Here is a 21,733-nt window from a genome sequence, read left to right on the forward strand (position 1 = left end):
TGTCATCAAGTTTCTTCTGACTCATGGTGACCCTATGAATTAATGACCTCCCAAACACCCTATTGTTAACAGCCTTGCTCGGGTCTTGCAAATTGAGGGCAGGGGCTTCCTTTATAGAGACAATCCATCTCTTGTTGGGTTTTCCTCTTTTCCGGCTGCCTTCAACTTTTGCCACATTATCTTTTTCAGTGAGTCTTGTCTTCCCATAATGCGGTCAAAGTACGATAGCCTCAGTTTAGTCAATTTTCGCTTCTAGGGAGAGTTCAGGCTTGACTTTATCTAATACTCACTTATTGATTTTGTTGGTAGTCCACGGTATTGGTAAAACTCTCCTCCAATACCACATTTCAAAGGAATCTACTTTTTTTCCTGTCAGCTTTCTTCATTGTCCAGTGAATCCATGGACAAATATATATATATATCCTAAATCGTGGCCCCTAAATTGCAGAAATAGCTGCCATATCAGACACAATGAGTCACTAAAAAAACAAATCAAATGTTCATCTGCCGAGAGCTTTCAAAGTTATTCATTCCTGTTAAAAAAACAACAACAACAACCCTACAAGTTCATTTCAGTTTTCTCAGCCCTCAGATAAAGATTGGTTGGTAAATATATTTAGTCACCAGAACCACATCCTCAAGTGGAATTTCACCATTTATTTGACACTTGCAGAGTGTTTGACAGCATTTATTGATTATGTTGTACAGTAATTACAACGCGCGTGCCAACTCTCTCATTAAAAGCATCAGCTCCTTGACGCAACATAACGATGTTGAAGGCAATTATGCCCGGGGAAACACAGTGGCTGACATCATCAGCAGATAATCTCCTGTCAGTGCCTGGCATCTGTTCCTTGGAACCACAACTTGGTTTCTAACGCAAGCTCATTCAAATTCACAGGGACTCCACCTGGCACAAAGAACACAACTTTGTGATCACAAATGGTCTACGAAGCGCTAGTGAGAACGCTAATACACTTCATGCTTAGAACAGGATGGGAATGAGTGGATGTGAACAGGCTTAAGATTCTGCTCAGCCATGTTCTTACTTATGTGTAGCCTCTCCCTTCCACAGAAGATCCCAACCCAAAGAGGTGGAGAGGCTGTGGCTCAGTGGTAGAGCATCTGCTTGGCATGCAGAAGGTCCCAGGTTCAATCCCCAGCATCTCCAGTTAAAGGGACTAGGCAAGATGTGAAAGACATCTGCCTGAGACCCTGGAGAGCCGCTGCCAGTCTGAGTAGCGGGGGGAAACGAACCAATTAGCTAACTGTACAGTCTAATCATTTACCAGTTGGTTGCGTAAGGTGGGAAGAGAAAAGGGCAGGAACAGGCCTATTCTTATCCAAGGACACTAAATGCATAAGAACATAAGAAAGGCCCTGCTGGATCAGACCAGAGTCCATCAAGTCCAGCAGTCTGTTCATACAGTGGCCAACCAGGTGCCTCTAGGAAGCCCACAAACAAGACGACTGCAGTAGCACCATCCTGCCTGTGCTCCACAGCACCTAATATAATAGGCCTGTTCCTCCGGTCCTGGAGAGAAGAGGTGTGCATCATGACTAATAACCATTTTGACTCATAGCCAAAGATAGGCCTCTCCTCCATGGACATGTCCACTCCCCTCTTCAAGCTTTCCAAGTTGGCAGCCATCACCCATCCTGGAGCTCCACAATTTAACTCTGCATTGTGTGAAGAAATACTTCCTTTAGTCTGTTTGTAATCTCTCACCCTCCAGCTTTTCCCATGCTTAAGACATTCAGTCTGTCTTCATTGACACACCCTGCACGTGCTAAGCCAGGAGTCCCCAACTTGGTGCCCATGGGTGCCATGTCACCCATCGACACTCATCCTGAAAAAGGAGTTGGAGACACTGACCTTTAATTGACCACTTCAACCCAAGAAAGAGCTTTAACCTAAGGTCTAATAACTAGCTCCCTTTCAAGTCTAGGAAGAGGCCCCTCAAGTCAGTGAAGCAATCACAGTTTTAACCAGTGACTCTCACACTCCCAAGGGCCTTGTTGCACCCCCTGGCATGACCAATCTGAATCTACAGCTAACGAAAGGGCAAACAGGTGCTTCTGATGCCTCAGGTCCTGGATCTACTCTAGAGTTGGCAGCTCCAGTTTAGGAAATACCTGGAGATCGCCACTTTGGGGTCAGGAAGCAATTTTCCTCCAGGCCAGATTGGCCAGGGATCCTGGAGGGTTTTTTTTGCCATCTTCTGGGCATTAAGTAGGGGTCACTGGGGTGTGTGGGGGGGGGAGGTAGTTGTGAATTTCCTGCATTGTGCAAGGGGTTGGACTTGATGACCCTGGTGGTCCCTTCCAACTCTTTGAATCTTTGACTTTGGGATTGGAGACTGAGGAGGGCGGAGTTTGGGGAGGGGAAGGACTTCAATGGGATATAAAGCCATATAATCCATCTTCCAAAGCGGCCATTTTATTTAGGTAACTGATCCTGGTCATCTGGAGGTCAGATGTAATAGCGGGAGATCTCCAACCACCCCCTGGAGGTTGGCAACCCTAATCTACTCTCAACTCGGTCTCCGACTAGGAACAGGTAAGAGATATTTTATCAGCACAGAGCCTTGCAAAACATCACAGGTAGGGGCCATGCACCAGAGTATCCTTGTCAGGCAAAGACCGCAAGGACTCAGGTGAGGAGGGGGCTAAGCACCTGAGAGCACCACAGAAGGAAGCAGCTGAGACACCTCCAGGAACCTCCTTCAGTGAGCCAGAGGAGGCCCTGGAGAATGAGACACAAGGGTGGGTCCTCTGCCCCATCAGGCAGGTTGTCGTTTGGTTGTCTGCCACAGGGCAACAGATTCAGGACAGAAAAGGAAACAATTCTTTACTCAAGGAGTGGTTAAATTGTGGAATGCTCTGCCAGTGAACACAGTAAGGGCTGCAAGTATAGGTGGCCTTAAAAAAAGGGGGGGTTAGACCAGTTCAAGGAGAACAGGTCCATCAATGGCCATGGTGACTGAAGGAGACCTCCATAGACAGAGGCAGCAAATCTCTGAATGCCACTTTTAGGAATCAACATTGGGGAAGGCCTTGGCTTCTGTGCCCTGTTTGTCAACCCTCCAGGGCAATTGGTTGGTCAACATGTTACATTCATACACAATCCCACTTTCCAATCATGCATTCAGCATCCCCGGGTTTCAATCATCTAAGATCTTCCTTTTATTCACACAACACATAGTTAAATTGTGGAACTCCCTGCCCTGGGATGTGGTGGTGGCTGCCAACTTGGAAGGCTTTAAAATGGAAGTGGTCATGTTCATGGAGGGGAGGGCTATCCATGGCTACTAGTCAAAATGGCTACTAGTCATGATGCTTACCTATTCTCTCCTGGATCAGAGGAGCATGCCAAATATATTAGGAGCCGTGGAACACAGGCAGGAGAATGATGCTGCAGTCGTCTTGTTTGTGGGCTTCCTAGAGGCACCTGGTTGGCCACTGTGTGAACAGACCACTGGATTTAGAGGGCCTTGGTCTGATCCAGCAGGGCTTTCCTTAGGTTCTTATAGAGAATAGGGCTATCCTTAGATACTAGTCAAAATGACTGCAATTCATGATGCATACCTATTTTTCACAGTATCAGAGGAGCATGCCTATTATATGAGGGTCTATGGAACACATACAGGAGAATGCTGCTGCAGTTGTCTTGTTTGTGAGCTTCCTAGAGGCATATGGTTGGCCACTGTGTGAACGGAGTGCTGGATTTGATGGGTTTTGGTCTGATCCAGCAGGGCTTTTCTTATGTTCCCTGGTTCTGACAGGATTCTTCGAGTTAAAGCAAACACACCCTCACAAAGCACTTCCCTTCCTTGAGGTGTGCAGTTTGGGATCATTACTAGGTATTTTTAAAAGGCTTTGCCTTGTCTACCTGCCTCCTGTTACATGACTTTTTCATGGTGTCAGATGATAATTTGCATTTAAATAGAGATATTTAACAGTAGAATAAAAGGAATTCCTGCCAGCTGCCTTTCCCCTTGCTGGGAACTTGAAAGCGTCGGCTTCATTGTTTTCTCTTCTCATGGTTACGTGAGCAAAAATGAAGAGCTGAACATGTCCACAGTACTACTGAATTAAATTATCAAAGGTGCTTTTGAAGGTCACAGATCAAATAAATTGGGAGAAAACATGCCTGGTCTTGTTCATTAAAAATAAAATGTCCAACAGAGGTAGGTATTGGACCAGATTCCGCCCAAGTATTTATTGTGTTCATACACTTAGCTGCATGTAGGCTATGGACTGATTGAGGCTATTTAAATTACAGTCCATCCTAAGGCTGAAGGTGGAGAACTTTTTGCAGATGAAAAATCTGACCTTGTCCAAGGCCTGTCGGGGAGGGGAGGCAAAGCACACGGGCTGCTCACCTTCCACAACCCTGCAGAGAAAGAAGCCGTTTCTGAAGAGAGATCAATGAAATGCCTCCATAAATATTATTCTGGGAAGAGTCCAAACTACAGGCCTTCTTGGCTTCATTCTACGGTTCAGGGAGCTCATGGCTAGAAGATGGGTATGAAGTCTGTCTAAGCAAAGAATGGTCTGTGTGACGGGGCCCAAATCTCGAAAAGCTTGGCCAGTTTCCCAATGGGATTCTCTGAAGGCCACCTCCTTCCAGGAGCGGTTCTTTCCAAGAGCAGAAGGCAAGCAGGCAATTGTTTTTGGTTGTACTAGTGGTAGTTGTTGGACACTGTTCCATAAAGTTCACCAAGAGCAATGAGATAGAAGCATTTGGAAGTATTGCGGAAAGCCATCAGCAAAACTACTGATTTAGTAATGTTCACCACACCTAAAAAAGGATATTGCAGAGCTAGAGAAGGTGCAGAAAAGAGCAACCAAAATGATCAGGAGGCTAGAGCTTTCACCTTATATAGCTTCATCAGCCTCAATTGAGAGGATATGTTGCAAGTTTGCCTGGAAAGAACAGAATATTTCGCCGAGTCAATCAGACTAAACGTCTTTTATTTCATTTTGCTATTTTTCTTTTGTTTTTTCTGCATAACACCTTACAGAAAAGTGCTATAATTATCCGGGAAAGCGTTTCCTCCTCCTCCCCGTCTTGCCCTTGTCTGGTTCCCTGGCAGCGGCAGGACCGTGGATTCCACCTTTGGAAGTTAACATCAAGATCACCTACCTTTTGGACTTGCTTCACGTCCCTTTTTTTCTTTTTTTCTTGGAGACAGCCATTGTGCCTATTTTTATAATTACTGTTGATATTCTTAACAGTCGTTATACATTGTTGTATATATGTATGTTACACTCGCGTTTGAGTTTTGCACCATTTAATATCTTGAATATAGTTTTTGATACCTAGAGCCTGCCCTGTTTCTTTTTCACATCACCTGGACATTGTCAACCCTAGCTATAACACCATTTGCAGAGGGAAGATTCTGCTTGCCCTGGGATTCAGGAACAAGGAGATGCATGGCCTGAGGCCTGTATTGGTCTTATGAGGCCTCAACCTCTACGGACAAACTAGGAATAACATTGCACAAGGTCTGACAAGGCCTCTAGACAGACTAGGGCCCAGCTGCTTAGCCTCATCTGGTGAAAACAGAAGTACCCACTCAGAGCCCGGCTTGCTGGAATGTGGGTGGGCTATAAATGTAATAAATAAATAAATAAATAAATAAATAAATAAATAAATAAAGTAGTTTTTTCTGGCTCCAGCTCAAGCAGAGTTGCCAACCTCCAGGTGGGACATGGAGATCTTCTTAATTACAGTTCATCTCCAATTAGGGTTACCAAGTCTTTCTTCACCACCTGCGGGAGGTTTTTTGGGCAGAGCCTGAGGAGGGCAGGGTTTGGGGAGGGGAGGGACTTCAATGCCACAGAGTCCAATTGCCAAAGCGGCCATTTTCTCCAGGTGAAATGATCTCTATCGGCTGGAGATCAGTTGTAATAGTAGGAGAGCTCCAGCTGGAGGTTGGCAACCCTATCTCCAGTCCACAGTGTTCAGTTCAGCTCTCCTGAAGAAAATGGCTGATTTATGAACATGCATTTGAACATATGAAGCTGCCTTATACTGAAACAGCCCATCAGCCCATCAAGGTCCAGGGATCCAGGCTGGCGAAGATACACTGCAAATGCGGATTTGCACAGAAGGGTTCATGGCTCCAGTCTGACTGTAATACTAAAAGAGGGAGGATTCGACAATCTCCAGTTCCTTTAATACTACAAACCTATGACAAAGCCTTTCCTAGTTACTCTTGCATAAGCCTCTAAGAAGCCCTACGGTTGCTGCACAGACAACTCCAAGGTCATTCTGATCTGAGTGGCAGTTGATGCCAACTTGGCTTCATGTCGGACTGGAATATGTCTGACAGAGGAAAACACTCAAAGCAAACAATCCATCACATCTGATCTTAGGGTAGTCAAATGTTGACTCACAGCAATTAGCTGGAACCAGACCATCAGGCACGTATGTGAGGTGGGTAAGAATTGCCAAAGTAATTTCCTTTCGCGAGCGGTTACCTTGCCCCATTCTCAACGGCCATCATTGAATGAATCAGTGCACAGGACAGGGTGGGGGTGGGGAGAATGATTTCTGATCTACATGTAGATGCCTTCCTTGAGTATCATTTGACAAACCATCTCCCAGGAGGAGAAATCCTCTTTTCCCTTCTTTGTCCTTGGCGTTGGAGGTCACATCTCATGTTTATCCTACTTTCAATCTTGACATAGGCTGCCATTTAACAACGTGCACAATATGGCTAAATAGAATCACAGAATCAAAGAATCATAGAGTTGGAAGGGACCACCAGGGTCATCTAGTCAAACCCCCTGCACAATGCAGGAAATTCCAAGCTACCCCCCAACACTCCCAGTGACCCCTACTCCATGTCCAGAAGATGGCCAAGGTGCCCTCCCTCTCATCATCTGCCTAAGGTCATAGAATCAGCATTGCTGACAGATGGCCATCTAGCCTCTGCTTAAAAACCTCCAGGGAAGGAGAGCTTACCACCTCCCGAGGAAGCCTGTTCCACTGAGGAACCGCTCTGACTATTAGAAAATTCTTCCTAATGTCTACACGGAAACTCTTTTGATTTAATTTCAACCCGTTGGTTCTGGTCCGACCTTCTTGGGCAACAGAAAACAACTCAGCACCCTCCTCAATATGACAGCCCTTCAAGTACTTGAAGATTGTTATCATATCACCTCTCAGTCTTCTCCTCCTCATGCTAAATCAGAAGTAACATGACACAAACTCATTTAAAACCTTTAACCGGTGCCTTTGGAACCCGTAAGCCTCATCCCAAACATCTGGGACCTATTTGTGGTTGTTTAGCAGCAAAAGAACAATGCTGGCTCAAGCTGGACTGTGAAAGTCCTTGTCCGCTTTGGGTTTCCATCCTCTCAGCAATCCGCCTGACTGAATGGCGCAGTGGCCTCTATTGCAAGGGTGTCAAACATAAGGCCTCTGGGCCCCTTGAGAGCTCTTATCCGGCCCACAAGCCAGCCGAGGCAGCCATTCTCGATCTGGGCTGGCGAGGCATGGCCTGGCCAGAATAAGTGACATTTATGTCATATCCGGCCCTCGTAGCAAATACGTTTGACACTCTAGAGGGAAGCAAGAGGCCAACATTGGCTTTTCAATTCAGAATTATGCTAAACTATCCAATGAAGCCCCAGGCTAGCCTGATCTCATCAGATCTCAGAAGCTAAGCAGGGTCAACCCTGGTCAGTACTTGGATGGGAGGCCACCAAGGAAGCCCTGGGCCACTAGGCAGAGGCAGGCAATGGCAAACCACCTCTGAAAGTCTCTTGTCTTGAAAACCCCTTGAGGGTCGCCATAAGTCCACAGCAACTTGATGGAACTTTCACTCACCATCTGACAAAGGGAGGATGCTTCTACCCTGGATATCTTGCTGGCCTTTAAGGTGTTCCTGGACTCAAATCTTGATTCCCTACTGAAGACCAACATGGCCCTAGCCCCACCTGAAATTATACTAAGCTACGGTTAGCCTAAAACCACAGATTACAAACTCAAGCACCATGGCTTCTGGTTCTGGTTTTCCAGTTGATCAGAAACCGTGATTTGTCAATTCAGACACTCTGCCATGCCACCAACTGTGGTCTTTTACCATGGATTAGCATGATATCTAAATAGAGCCATTTGGCATGTACTGGCAACAGATTTGGGTGCTAAAACCTAATTTCTCCTAGTGTGGCCTAGAGAAAGATCAAGTAAAGAACAAGACAGCAACAAATTTTCCCACAGAAACAGGGGGTGGGTGGGAAATTGCCCCCCCACCTAACAAGAATCATAGAAGCATAGAGTTGGAAGGGACCACCAGGGACATCAAGTCCAACCCCCTGCACAATGCAGGAAAGAGTACAACCCAAAAGAGTACAACCCAAAACCTGTTGACCTATTATATGCCTATTAGGTGAATTGGAACACAGGCAAGACAGTGCTGCTGGTGTAATCTTGTTTGTTGACCTATTATATGCCTATTAGGTGAATTGGAACACAGGCAAGACAATGCTGCTGGTGTAATCTTGTTTGGGGGCTTCCTAGAGGCACCTGGTTGGCCCCTGTGTGAACAGACTGCTGGACTTGATGGGCCTGGGTCTGATCCAGCAGGGCCTTTCTTATGTTCTTATATTCTTATGGCCAGCTCAGCCAGAAGATGGTCCCAGTGTCACTGTCCAAAATATCATTGTTAGGGTTGTCAGCTCCAGGTAGGAAAATACCTGGAGATCTTTTTGGGTGTGGGGGACTGAGGAGGTAGGAGATTTGAGGAGGGGAGGGATTTCAATGGTGTATAATACCACAAAGTCCACCTTCCAAAGCAGTCGTTTTCTCTAGGGGAACTGATCTCTGTCACCTGGAGATCAGTTGTAATAGCGGGAGATCTCCAGCCACCACCTGGAGGTTGGCAACCCTAATCATTGTATACTTGACTCCTTCGGGACACGCAAGTTTGTATGGTTCAGCAGAAAGATGCCACCAGCCATTCCTTTTCAATGTTCAAAAATTATTCTGTTTAAACAGACCCACGCTGGTTTTGTTTCCCCCCCCCCACAAGCAGTTTAAGAGACTTCAGCTTTCTGCATGAATAAAATGATACATTTGATAGCAAAATCAAAATATAATTCAAACAGCACAGCATGGCATTAGTAGAAATTAAAGATACTATTGTTGGGATGAATTGTTCTGCCTTTATCAGCCTGTGATGCCTTCTGTGCCCTTGTCTGACAAGCCCTATTGTCATGCGTTTATTCATCCACATTCTTTTGTTAAGTAAAAATCATTTTACAATTTCTACCCTCCCTATGTTAATCTTCAGATCTCTTCTATTGATTTGAAAGTTAATTACCAAGTAGAAAGTCTTACATTTCTCAGGGGTCCCCCCCTTTGCTCAAAACAGAATTGGTATGCAGGTTAAACTTGTAGAACAAAAATGATCCTTTTGGTAGAGAAACATCCCGATGGTGAATGGACATGACGTTCTCTTCTTTAACAAACTTTTTTTTTACGTTTGAATACATTGGCAAGACCTCAGTTTGCATTTTCATGGGTGCAGCCAGGTTCTTCTCCAGTAAAACTGTCTAGACATTAATACTGTAGTACATACAGGGTATTCCCAGCTGGCTTTATTTAGATTCAGAGACCAAGGCCATTTATGCAGGGTTGATTCTGCTCCTTGCTCGATGCTGATTTTTTAAATCCGACCTTTATAATGACTATTCACAGTCCTGATGCAAGAGGAGAAAATCAAACAAATTCCACCCCCGCCACTTGCCTGCTCCTTCATTCCTTTGTTTGCACAGTGATTAGCAATAGTCGTTTTCATTAGCTAAGCCGTGGCTGGGATTCTGCATGTTTCCTTCAGTGAATGCTTCAATGCGGGGACGGAGCAAATACAAAAGGTCACGTTAAAGGGGCTCTTAAGAAATGCGAAGCTGGTATGCGCTGGCTTCACAATGACATTTGGAATTCCAAAGGAGAAATACCAATTGTTTCTTTTCTCTCTTGCTCAGAGGAGCCCAGGCATTCAGCACAGAAATGCCATGCGAGAAGATGTTTAAGATCATGCCTTGGAAGAGAATGTGTGCATGCAATGCAAATGAATGTACAAGGCCAACAAAAGGCAACAAACCGAAACCAACAGCAGAAATACAACAAATATAGAAGAAAGCAAAACAGGAATGATTTGCTCATCCCCCCAAGTACCAAATTGAAAAGGACGTGAATGTAGCAGTCAGTTAAGACTGTTTATCTACTAATCTTTCTTTCCAGATAGAGAAAGAGGCAGAGACAGAAGTTCAGACACACAGAGATGAAAGAGAGACTGACAAGGGAAATATGTCTGTGTTACAAAAACAAACAGAAAGAAATACACATTGAGAGCTAAGATGCCATTGAAAAGAAATCAGAGATAAAAAACTAAAGCTTAAAAATACTGCAAAGGACAACAGATAAACAACGTAAGATACGTTTGCGTGAATAATATGAACCGGGGAGCCTGCAGGCATGGTAGGACAGATAATAACACACTTATGAGATTGAGAAATGCTGTAAGAGAATCCCTACATTACAGGCGATCCCTGAAGAGGTCCATAAAAGACAGGCCCTATAAAAAGAGCAGACAACCACCAGAGGGAGAGGACCCAATGGGAAGTTAGGAAACCAGATTGGTGGCACTGAATCAACTCAGGTCTGGGGCTCCATATTTACCAGTGACAGCACAAAACCAATAGTAGGCATGTAATGCCAGGGTTGCTATGCAGAGGAAGGCAGTGGCAAACCACCTCTGTTAGTCTCTTGCCATGAAAACCCCCAAAAGGGGTCGCCATAAGTCGGCTTTGAATTGACGGCACTTCACACACACAATGCCACTATTCTGCCACCGCAAGGAAAGGTCTTCAACCCAAGGCAATCAGCAAAGACAGGAGACTGGCATCAAACAAGACCAGGACAGATATTTCTTCCTGGCTCCTTCTCTCTACACCAACAGATCTAGTAGGCATCATCTTGCAGCTTTGTGGAAAACTTTGGACAGATTCCACCATTTTTCTCTCTCTCTCCATCCACTCAACAGAGGGATTCTTGTGTCTGGAGGGTCATCAACTCTGGCCAACCAGAAGCCCGAGAGCTGGCTCTAGCCTTGGAGGCAACCAAGTTCCAAGCAATGTATGGTAGGAACTTGGCCCACAGTTTCATTTGCAATGGGAAGAGGAAAAGGAGGAGTTGGTTTTTATATGCCAACTTTCTCTACCACTTAAGGAATAATCAAACTGGCTTACAACCACCTTCTCTTCCCCTCCCCACAACAGACACCCTATGAAGTAGGTGGGGCTGAGAGAGCTGTGACTAGCCCAAGGTCACCCAGCTGGCTTCATGTGGAAGAGTGGGGAAACCAACCCAGTTCACCAGATCAGAGTCCACCACTGCAAACCACTGCTCTTAACCACTAAGCCATGCTGGCTCTCTAAACTAAACCAAATGACACAAACAGGCTCCCCCCCTCCGGAGCACACTTGGAGAATTGCAGTACCAAGAAGACACGAGACCAGAGTCCCCTCCAGTCATAAAACAAATGCAGAACACGGGAAGCAGGTAATCGTCAGGATAGCTGGCATCAATTCTTGCAAATGGAATGACTGGAAAATGCAGGTGAGCCACAACCACTATCATGCTGGCTATGGGATGGATCTTGTCCACCCCCTCCCCTGAGCAAAGCTGGAAGCTTTCCTCCAGCCCAAGTAGCCTTCCTCTCATGCCAACTCAGGTGGCTTTCAAGAGACTCCTTGGAAGATGGGTGGATCCATCCCTATGTTGGACATCTGTCCGCATGGGCATATGTCTAAGAAAAGTTAGCACTGCTGATATTTGGGTAAGTGGATGGGCCATTGGGAGTTATGTGAAGTGGCTCTCTTAACGCCCATGTAGAATAAAATACTTCTGAGCATAACATGGTTTGCTGTGATTAAGCAATTAGGAGTAATTAATTATCACTTCCTATAGCTATGAGCATCAATCAAAGGAAGGAATGTTGCCCCCACTGAGGAGGAGAATTAGTTTCCAATTAGCGTCAACGCGCTTGTCAAGGCAAACCAAACCTGCCCAAAGAGGGCTCCGGAAACTGGAGTAAGAGACGAGATGGCTGGAACCGTTGGTTCCTGGTGTCTGGAGCCTCCATCAAGAGGAAACCAGCCCTCAGGAGTCTCTCGACTTAATCCTTTATTATCAGAGATCATTTCTGACTAGGAAATAAACTAAACATGATCACTTCAGTTGAGTAATGAGGGTTTTCTCCAAACACTGTAACAAGGGAGCTTCCTGCCTCTCAAGTGGTTCCCCCACAGGAACAGGCTTGTGTAGTTCCCTCGCTGTTGGTGTGGCTGCCGATCACACACAGTGGCAAGGGGGCTTTCCACATGGCAAGTTTCCCCACCGTTCCCTATCCCAGTCCCCCACAAGGGGCTATCCCCTCTTCATCAGACCGCTGAAGATTTTCCTGATTTTTTTTTTTGGGAAACCATCCATTTCGGGGAGGGGTCGTGGCTCAGTGGGAGAGCATCTACTTGGCATGCAGAAGGTCCCAGTTTCAATACCTGGCATCTCCAGTTAAAGGGACTAGGCAAGCAGGTGATTTGAAAGACCTCTGCCTGAGACCCTGGAGAGCTGCTGCCAGTCTGAGTAGACAAGACTGACTTTGATGGACCAAGGATCTGGTTCAGTATAATACAGCTTAAGGTGTTCATAGCCAAAAGAAAAGAAAAACCTCGATGGATGTCTGAGGAAACTCTTTAAATTGCCAGAGATAGACGAGAAGCAAAAGTAGAAGGTGATAGAAATAGAATCAAAAGTCTAAGTGCAACGTTCCAGCGACTCGCATGTAGAGACAAAGAGACCTATTATAATAACCAGTGTAAAGAAATAGAAGAGAACAACAAAAAAGGAAGAACAAGAGATCTGTTCCACAAGATCGAAGAAATCAAAGGGAAATTTAAAGCACGGTTAGGCATGCTGAAAGATCAGCATGGAAATACATTAACTGAACAGGACAAAATAAAGAAAAGGTGGGAACAATACACTGAAGAACTATACAGAAGAGATGAAAGGATAAAAGATTCTTTCCAAGAAGAATCTTTTGAAGAAGAACCTACAGTTTTAGAAAGTGAAGTGAAAGCTGCATTGAGAGCAATCGGGAGAAACAAATCACCAGGAGCAGATGGGATATCAATAGAGCTATTCCAAGCCACAGAAACGGAGTCCATCAAAATCTTGACGAGAATATGCCAACAGATATGGAAAATAAAACAGTGGCCCACAGACTGGAAACGATCCATTTACATTCCAATTCCCAAGAAAGGAGACATCAAAGATTGCAGCAACTATTGGACCATCACATTAATTTCTCATGCAAGTAAAGTGATGCTCAAAATCTTACAGCAAAGGCTGTTACCATATATGGAACGAGAAATGCCTGATGTTCAAGCTCATGTCAGAAAAGGAAGAGGCACTAGAGATCATATTGCAAATATACGCTGGTTACTGGAGCATACGAGAGAATTTCAGAAGAAAATCAGCTTGTGTTTCATAGATTACAGCAAAGCTTTTGACTATGTGGATCATGAAAAGCTATGGCTGGTTTTAAAGGAAATGGGTGTGCCACTACATCTGATCGTTTTAATGCGCAACCTGTACTCTGGACAAGAGGCCACAGTTAGAACAGAATATGGAGAAACGGAATGGTTTCCAATTGGCAAAGGTGTCAGACAAGGATGTATTTTATCTCCCTATCTCTTCAATCTATATGCAGAACATATAATTAGGAAAGCTGGATTAGATTTAGATGAAGGTGGGGTGAAAATTGGAGGGAGGAACATTAATAATTTGAGATATGCTGATGACACTACATTATTGGCAGAAAATAGTGAAGATTTGAAACGACTACTGCTAAAAGTTAAAAGACAAAGTGCCAAAGCAGGACTACAGCTGAACATCAAGAAAACAAAAGTAATTACTACAGGAGAATTACACACATTTAAGGTTGACAATGAGGAAATTGAAATTGTTCAAGACTTTCTATTCCTTGGCTCCACCATCAACCAAAAGGGAGACTGCAGCCAAGAAATCAGAAGGAGACTGAGACTGGGAAGGGCAGCCATGAAGGAGCTAGAAAATATTTTGAAGTGTAAGGATGTGTCACTGGCCACCAAGACTAGACTAATTCATGCCATCGTATTCCCTATTACTATGTATGGGTGTGAAAGCTGGACAGTGAAGAAAGCTGATAGGAAGAAAATAGATTCCTTTGAAATGTGGTGTTGGAGGAGAGGGTTACGGATTCCGTGAACTGCCAAAAAAACAAATCAGTGGGTTCTAGATCAAATCAAGCCTGAACTGACCCTAGAAGCTAAAATGACTAAACTGAGGCTATCGTATTTTGGTCACGTCATGAGACAACAAGAGTCACTGGAAAAGACAGTCATGCTAGGAAAAGTTGAGGGCACAGGAAAAGAGGAAGACCCAACAAGAGATGGATTGACTCAATAAAGGAAGCCACAGCCTTCAATTTGCAAGATCTGAGCAGGGCTGTCAAAGATAGGACATTTTGGAGGACTTTCATTCATAGGGTCGCCATGAGTCGGAAGCGACTTGACGGCACTTAACATACACACAAGGTGTTCATGTGTCACATCCCTGTATCAATATAACATTATAACAATAAGTGCAATAGGTTCTGTGATCTCTCAGGTTACGCTTTTTTTTAAAAAAAAGTATGGTTCCAGTGCCTTTCTTTGTGGAGATATGCCTACTTCCTTTTATCTGTGAAATGGAAGGGGCTACAGCAGGGGTCCTCAACCCTTTTTGAGCCTGTGGGCACCTCTGGAATTGTGCAGGGGAGAAAAAAGCTAACTAAAAATATGGATGGGAAAGAGGGGTGAGAGAGAATAAAACAAACACCGTGTCAGCAGCTGCCACTAAAACAATTTTATTTTACTAGTCTGGAGTAGTAAAATAATGGGTTTAAATTGCGGGCGGAAAGATACCAGCTGGATATTGGGGGGGGGGGGGAATTTACAGTAAGAATTGTTCGACACTGGAATGGGCTCCCTAGGGAGGTGGTGAGCTCCCCCTCACTGGCAGTCTTCAAGCAAAGGCTGGACAAACACTTGTCAGGGATGCTCTAAGCCGATCCTGCATTGAGCAGGGAGTTGGACTGGATGGCCTGTATGGCCCCTTCCAACTCTAGGATTTTGTGATTCTATTTTAATCTGTATAGCCCATCAGATCTTCAGGGGCCTATCAGAAGCCTAACTGGGCAAGAGCCCCATATGGCTCCACCCACTTTCTAAAAACCCTTGGTGGGTGCAAAGAAAGGTGTGGGCAAGTGCTATGGAGCCTTACTTAAGGGCATTCACAGAACCTGTTGCTTTACCCATTGCTATAATGGTATACTGATATAATGATATGAAATTGATATCTAAAAAAATCCCCAAAGTCCTCAGGTGGTGGGGGAAGGAAATGACTGCATGTCTCAGTTGGATGAGTTGGGCACATCAGTGTTGGAGGGAAAAGAAGGAATCTGTGAGAAGACGTCTACCACTGCCAGAGGGGCCACTGGGAGTCATGGACAGAATGTTCTGAGCAGATATTTGGGAGCAAGAACAGGGTAATCCTACAAAATCCTGTCAACCACATATGTGACAGTAGAAAAATGAGGGTTTTACCTGGCATGAACACACATGAAGCTGCCTTACACTAAATCAGACCCTTGGTCCATCAAAGTCAGTATTGTTTACTCAGTCCGGCAGCGGCTCTCCAGGGTCTCAGGCAGAGGTCTTTCACATCACCTACTTCCCTAGTCCCTTTAACTGGACATGCCATTGGGGATTGAACCTGGGACCTTCTGCCTGCCAAGCAGAGGCTCTACCACTGAGCCACAGCCTCTCCCTTTGCTAGAGTGTCCCCATCACTTCAGGATTTACCTGGAAGTGATACAGATACTCTAGCACACTCTATGGAACCCATAGAGTTTTTAGAGGATATTGCTAGTGCATCTGTATCACTTCCGGGTCACATCGTCCCAGTCCCAGAAAGCTCCCACCAGTGACCAGGGGGACCTGGCACCCTTACTGATAAACACACTCAGGGCACCAATTAACACCCAGACTAGTTCACATACTTTTCACACATTCACAGCAGTAAAGAGTGAATGGGAATGAGAAGGAGAGGGTTCTTTCCTCCGAATGCATCCAGGCTTCCAGTCGCATTTCCAAGAGGGGAATTTCTCTGTGAGAACTGCAAGCTCCAGACACAAGTGTTTCCTTTGTCTCAGTACATAATGGCGCCCGAGAAACCTGAATGCCATCGCAGGAGATGTTTCGGAGGAGGTGCTTGGCAAAATCAAAGGCGCATTGATGAGGAAACGAGGAGGCTGGTGACACTCTTGTTGGAATCACACACCCCTTGCAAAGAGAGAGAGAGAGAAGCAAGGAGCACAACCAAGTTATTGTGCAGCACGTTGAGATCTCTTTTGGCTGCTGTTGGAGAGCAGCCAGAGCTGCGAGGGAAAGGACGGGAAGGGATTAAAAAACAAACAAGCCCTCAAAGATGCCTGCATTGATGTTGCTTTCCTTATCTTTCCGCAGGGCTCTGAAAGACGGGGCAATGCCACGGGGCAGCACTTTCCTGAATGAACCCCAGAGATCTCGCCCGTGGGAGGAGAGCGGGGGAGGGCCAAGCACTTCTTTTGATACCCACCCAAGCCTACTTTGTCTTCCTTTATTCTACAAGGAGGCTGGCAAGGCTACCCCGCTCCAGCCTCACCAGTACCAAGCAGCTAATTATGCGGCCAACAGACGTGACCAGGGGCTCAGGTGCCGCACACAGCGGCCCTTGTGGGAGCTGACAGTGAGGGAATGGAGCAGCGCTCCCTCGTCCCCCGGGTGAGACTTCTTTTCCAAGAGAGCGGGGTGGGCTGTCGTCTTCCATTCGCTATTCCTGCAGGCCAGCTCTTGCCCTCCTGGGGGCAGCCCTCACGGCCCGGCTGCATTGCCCAGGACACATTCCCATCGGCTCTCGTCTACAGATGGTGGCGGAAAGCGCCATCAAGTTTCAGCCGACTTGCGGAAACCCTGTCGGGATTTCAAGACAAAAGATGTTCAGGGGTGGTTTGCCATTGCCTGCCTCTGTGTCGGGGGATTTCCCCTCCAAGCACTAAACCATGGTCGACCCTACTTAGCTTCTGAGATCTTACAAAACCAGGCTAGCCTGGGCCATCCTGGTCAGAATAAATGGCATTCAAAGGTGGTTTGCCATTGTCTGCCTCGGCTTAGCAACCCTGGACAAGGAAATAAGAGATGAAGACAGGTGGTTTGCCATTGCCTGCTTCTGCGTGGCCACCCTGGTGATCTCCCATCCTAGTACTAACCAGGGCTGACCCTACTTAGCTTCTGAGATCTTACAAGATCAGCCTAGCCTGGGCCATCCAGGTCACACATGAAGCTGCCTTATTCTGAATCAGACTCTTGGTCCATCAAGGTCAGTATTGTCTGCCCAGACAGACAGCTGCTCTCCAGGGTCTCAGGCAGGGGTCTTTCACATCACCTACTTCCTGGTCCATTTAACTGGAGATGCCGGGGACTGAACCTGGGACCTTCTACATGCCAAGCAGAGGCTCTTCTACTGAGCCACAGCTCAGAGGTGGTTTGTCATTGTCTGCCTCTGCTTAGCAACCCTGGACAAGGAAATAAGAGATGAAGACAGGTGGTTTGCCATTGCCTGCCTCTGTGTAGCAACCCTGGTGGTCTCCCATCCTAGTACTAACCAGGGCTGACCCTACTTAGCTTCTGCGATCTTACAAGATCAGGCTAGCCTGGGCCATCCAGGTGAGCACCTCCAACGAATCACCCAGAAGTCCAGGGACACCTTAGAGACGACCTGAGTTTATTTTAGCATAAGCTTTCTTGAGTCGGAGCTCATTCCTTCCAATCAAAGTGAGTGCCAACTCATGAATGCCTACGCTGCAATAAACATGTTGAGTCTCTGAGGTACCACGGGTATTCGGTTTTGTTTCGCTCCCACGGAATAACATAGCTATCCCTCCTTTCCTGCTGGTTGGGAAGCCCTGGCTGGGACTGTTTTATTAATATCATTTTAGTCTGCTCTATTTGTTTTATGTGTCTTTATTCTCTGGCTTTTTCAACTGGCTTGGCTTGTTTTAATTGACACTTTTAAAAATGTGGATATTCTTATCTATTTATTCTGCACTTGGTTCATAGAATCATAGAATTGGAAGGGACCACCAGGGTCACCTAGTCCAACCCCCTGCACAATGCAGGAAATTCACAACTACCTCCCCCACACACCCCCAGTGACCCCTAGAAGATGGTCAAGATGCCCTCCCTCCCATGTTTTATTTTATTGATATGCTTTCTATTCTTTTGATTGCTTTTGTTCTATTGTTTGTGAGCCACTGAGCAGATCTGGAGAGGTGGCATTCCACTAGGCCGGAGCCAGGGCTGAAAAAGCCCTGGCTCTCATCGAGGACAGCCACACAATCTTAGGGCCAGGGATCACCAGTAAGTTCTCATCCACTGACCTTAACATGCTCTGGTGGGGTACCTACATTGTGCAGGGGGTTGGACTAGATGACCCTGGTGGTCTCTTCCAACTCTATGATTCTATCATCCCCCTCTGCTTTTCCTTCCCATGCTGACTGGCTGCTCTTCTGTGGGCCAGAAATGTGACGCATGATGACATCACATCATGCCTATGGCAGCATTACAGGAGTGAAGGTAGTCAGTGACTGCTGGCTGTGCCACCATCTCGAGGTTTGGCCCCATAGCTCCATGCACGGAGCCCAGTCACACCTTCACCCAGTGGAAACTCCACAAGCAGCAGGGCTCAAGCTTCACTCCCAAGCTAAGGTCATTTGGCCAACAGCAAGGGCTTTAAAAAAAAAAACTGGGAGTAAAGCAAGTATGGATCACACACCGCCTGACCTGGCAAGAATTAGACTTCAGTAAGTTGAGTGGGTGGGGGGGATAGCACTTTTTTGGCAACATTTCAAGTCAGCAATGCACTTGAAATCATGAGCTATTTCTCAGATGCTGAAATTCTTCCCCAGCCAGGCTTTTACATTAAGTGGTACTTCAGAGCACAGAGAAGCCGTTCCGCCCTTTCTCCAGCTTCTCACGGAAAGCGCTTTCATGCAGCCACTAAATTCCACGCCTCAAATGCCAAAGTTCCCAAAGAATCCTTCCCACCTTACATCCTTCCATTCTCTAGCTTTTGGCAAAAAAATTAAAAATAATTATTATTTAAAATAAATATTGATGTTGCCACATTCTTTCTATTCTCCTCTTTCGATGGCCATTTTCCTAAACCAAACTACCCTCCTAATTCATGTTCTTTAATTTGCAGGAAATGCAAATATGTACATTTCTCTAAAAATGTTAACAATGTATGGGGGCACGCTGGCTCTCTGTTCAGTATTGAGTCGATACGGGTTCCCAGCTGAGAAATCACTTATGGTTGTTAAAACATTATTTTGTGAGCACTTGAAGCATTTTCCACACAAAAGCCGGTTTCATAGGACATTTCCCTTTGTTTTGCAAGAGAACAGCTTCTGAGATTAGTGTTGTACGCTGACACCTGTCGCTGCAATTGGGGTCTACGAGGAGACCACCTATCCATGCAAGTGCTTTTCATCTATTCCCCCAGCGCATATTTAAAATGTTAATTGAATGCACCTCAATACAAAGATATAATTTAACCCGACGCCACAATGCGCACGTGTTCAGCTTCTACTGTTCCGAATGTCACTTTCTTGGTATGCTGTTTGCAATTCAGAGTTGTGCCAGAAGTGAAACAGAATGTAAAAACTTGACTTTAAGAATGGAAAGTGTTCACCACTCCGTTTTTGTCAGTCAAGGGGAGGAAATGTTGCATTTTCCTAGCAATTTGTGCGGTGAAAGTCGAATGATGTTCTTCAAAACAGAGCTAGTTGTATATTAAGAACAGTAGCTTGTTTTCAGCAGAGGAAAACTGTTTTCCACGTAAAAGGATAAAGAAGGAAAAGAAGGAAACGTCTGTATATGCTTTCCAATGAGTTCACTAGTGCAGTCACCATCTCTAAGTTTAAAAACAAGCCCTCACAAAAATTACTATTTCTGAATTTTCATGACACAAAACAGCATAGAACGTAGATATATTTTCCTATTTTATCCCCACAAAAAGGCTATCCAAATCAAAAAGGGCAAACCTGAATTTTAGGGAGGATTGAGTGCAGAAATCTGACAAATTGCTGGTACCTTCCCTGAGTAAATTTCAGTAAATTTTCCTTGGTTAAATTCCTTGAGTAATTTTCAGTAAATCTGAGTAAGTTTCGTCAACTGCACTGGCTCCAGCTGGAGTATTGGTTCAGGTTCAAGATGCTGGTTTTGACCTTTAAAGCCTTAAACGGACTGTGACCTTTGTACATTCGGGACCATCTCTCCTGGTACACACACACACACCCCAGGACACTACATTCTACTAATACTAACTTATTGGTGGGCCCCGGCCCTAGGAGTGTGTGGCTGTTCTTGACGAGAGCCGGGGCCTTTTCGTCAAGAAAAGGCTCCGTCCTGGTGGAACTCCCTTCCCAGAAACATCAGGGCCCCGCAGGAACTTAAACAGTTCAGGAGGGCCTGCAAGACAGATTTATTCCACCAGGCCTACAACTGAGGGCAGCAGCGGGCATAGGGTTGCCAACCTCCAGGTACTAGATGGAGATCTCTTGCTACTACAACTGATCTCCAGGCAACAGAGATCAGTTCCCCTGGAGAAAATGGCCGCTTTGCCAATTGGACTCTATGGCATTGAAGCCCCTCCCCTCCCCAAACCCTACCCTCCTCAGGCTCCACCCCAAAAATCTCCCACCAGTGGCGGAGAGGGACCTGGCAACCCTACACCATCCTCAAGGCCAGGCAGACAAGCAGAGCAGCTGCCTAGGAGCCCTTCAGGGAAGCCGCCTCCCGACAAGTCGAGGCAGGCTGAGGGGCAAAGAGCCCCTCAAAAATGGTAGCAGCCAGCAGAGCCAGTTGTCAGAAGCTCAATGACAGACAGAGACATCAAGCAGACCAGCTGGGGAGGGAGCGGGTCATGCACATGCACGGGACATGCACATGCATGGAGGGGGAGCGGGTCATGCACATGCACGGAGATGCTGGGTATGGCAGACGGGGCGGGGGTGTGGGGAGGAAGTTCCCCACTGGGTGACACCAGTTCACTGGTAGGGTTGCCAGGTTGCTTAGATTGGCGGGTCGGTTGTGATGCGGCGCTTTCGGGTGTAAACCGGAAGTGACGTGATTGTGTGGCCATGCGCACGCAATCTAGGGTTGTCAGGTCCCTCTTCCCAACTGGCGGGAGATTTTGGGGGCGGAACCTGAAGAGGGCGGGGTTTGGGGAGGGGAGGGGCTTCAATGCCATAGAGTTCAATTGCCAAAGCAGCCCTTTTTCTACAGGTGAACTGATCTCTATCGGCTGGAGATCAGTTGTATTAGCAGGAGATCTCCTGCTACTACCTGGCAGTTTGCAGCCCTGACGCAATCCCTGCCTCAGCTCTGCCCAAAAAACCTCCTGCCAGAGCCGATGAGGGACCTGGCAACCTTATTTACTGAGCATTATGAATAATCAAGTGCCAGCTAACAAAACTTTTTCCTGTAGTTCCCCTGTCACTTGCCATTAACTGAACGCTAGAACTTGTACAAT

The 21,733-nt window shown here is 46.0% G+C and overlaps 1 protein-coding gene across 1 annotated transcript in view; it reads right to left on the reverse strand.

Annotated features, from left to right (window-relative positions):
* Nucleotides 1-21,733, reverse strand: part of ERBB4 (erb-b2 receptor tyrosine kinase 4) — a 428,412-nt gene that overhangs the window by 228,960 nt on the left and 177,719 nt on the right. The window lies entirely within an intron of this gene.

Source organism: Euleptes europaea, chromosome 15 (genome assembly GCF_029931775.1).
Source record: "Euleptes europaea isolate rEulEur1 chromosome 15, rEulEur1.hap1, whole genome shotgun sequence".
Lineage (NCBI taxonomy): Eukaryota > Metazoa > Chordata > Lepidosauria > Squamata > Sphaerodactylidae > Euleptes > Euleptes europaea.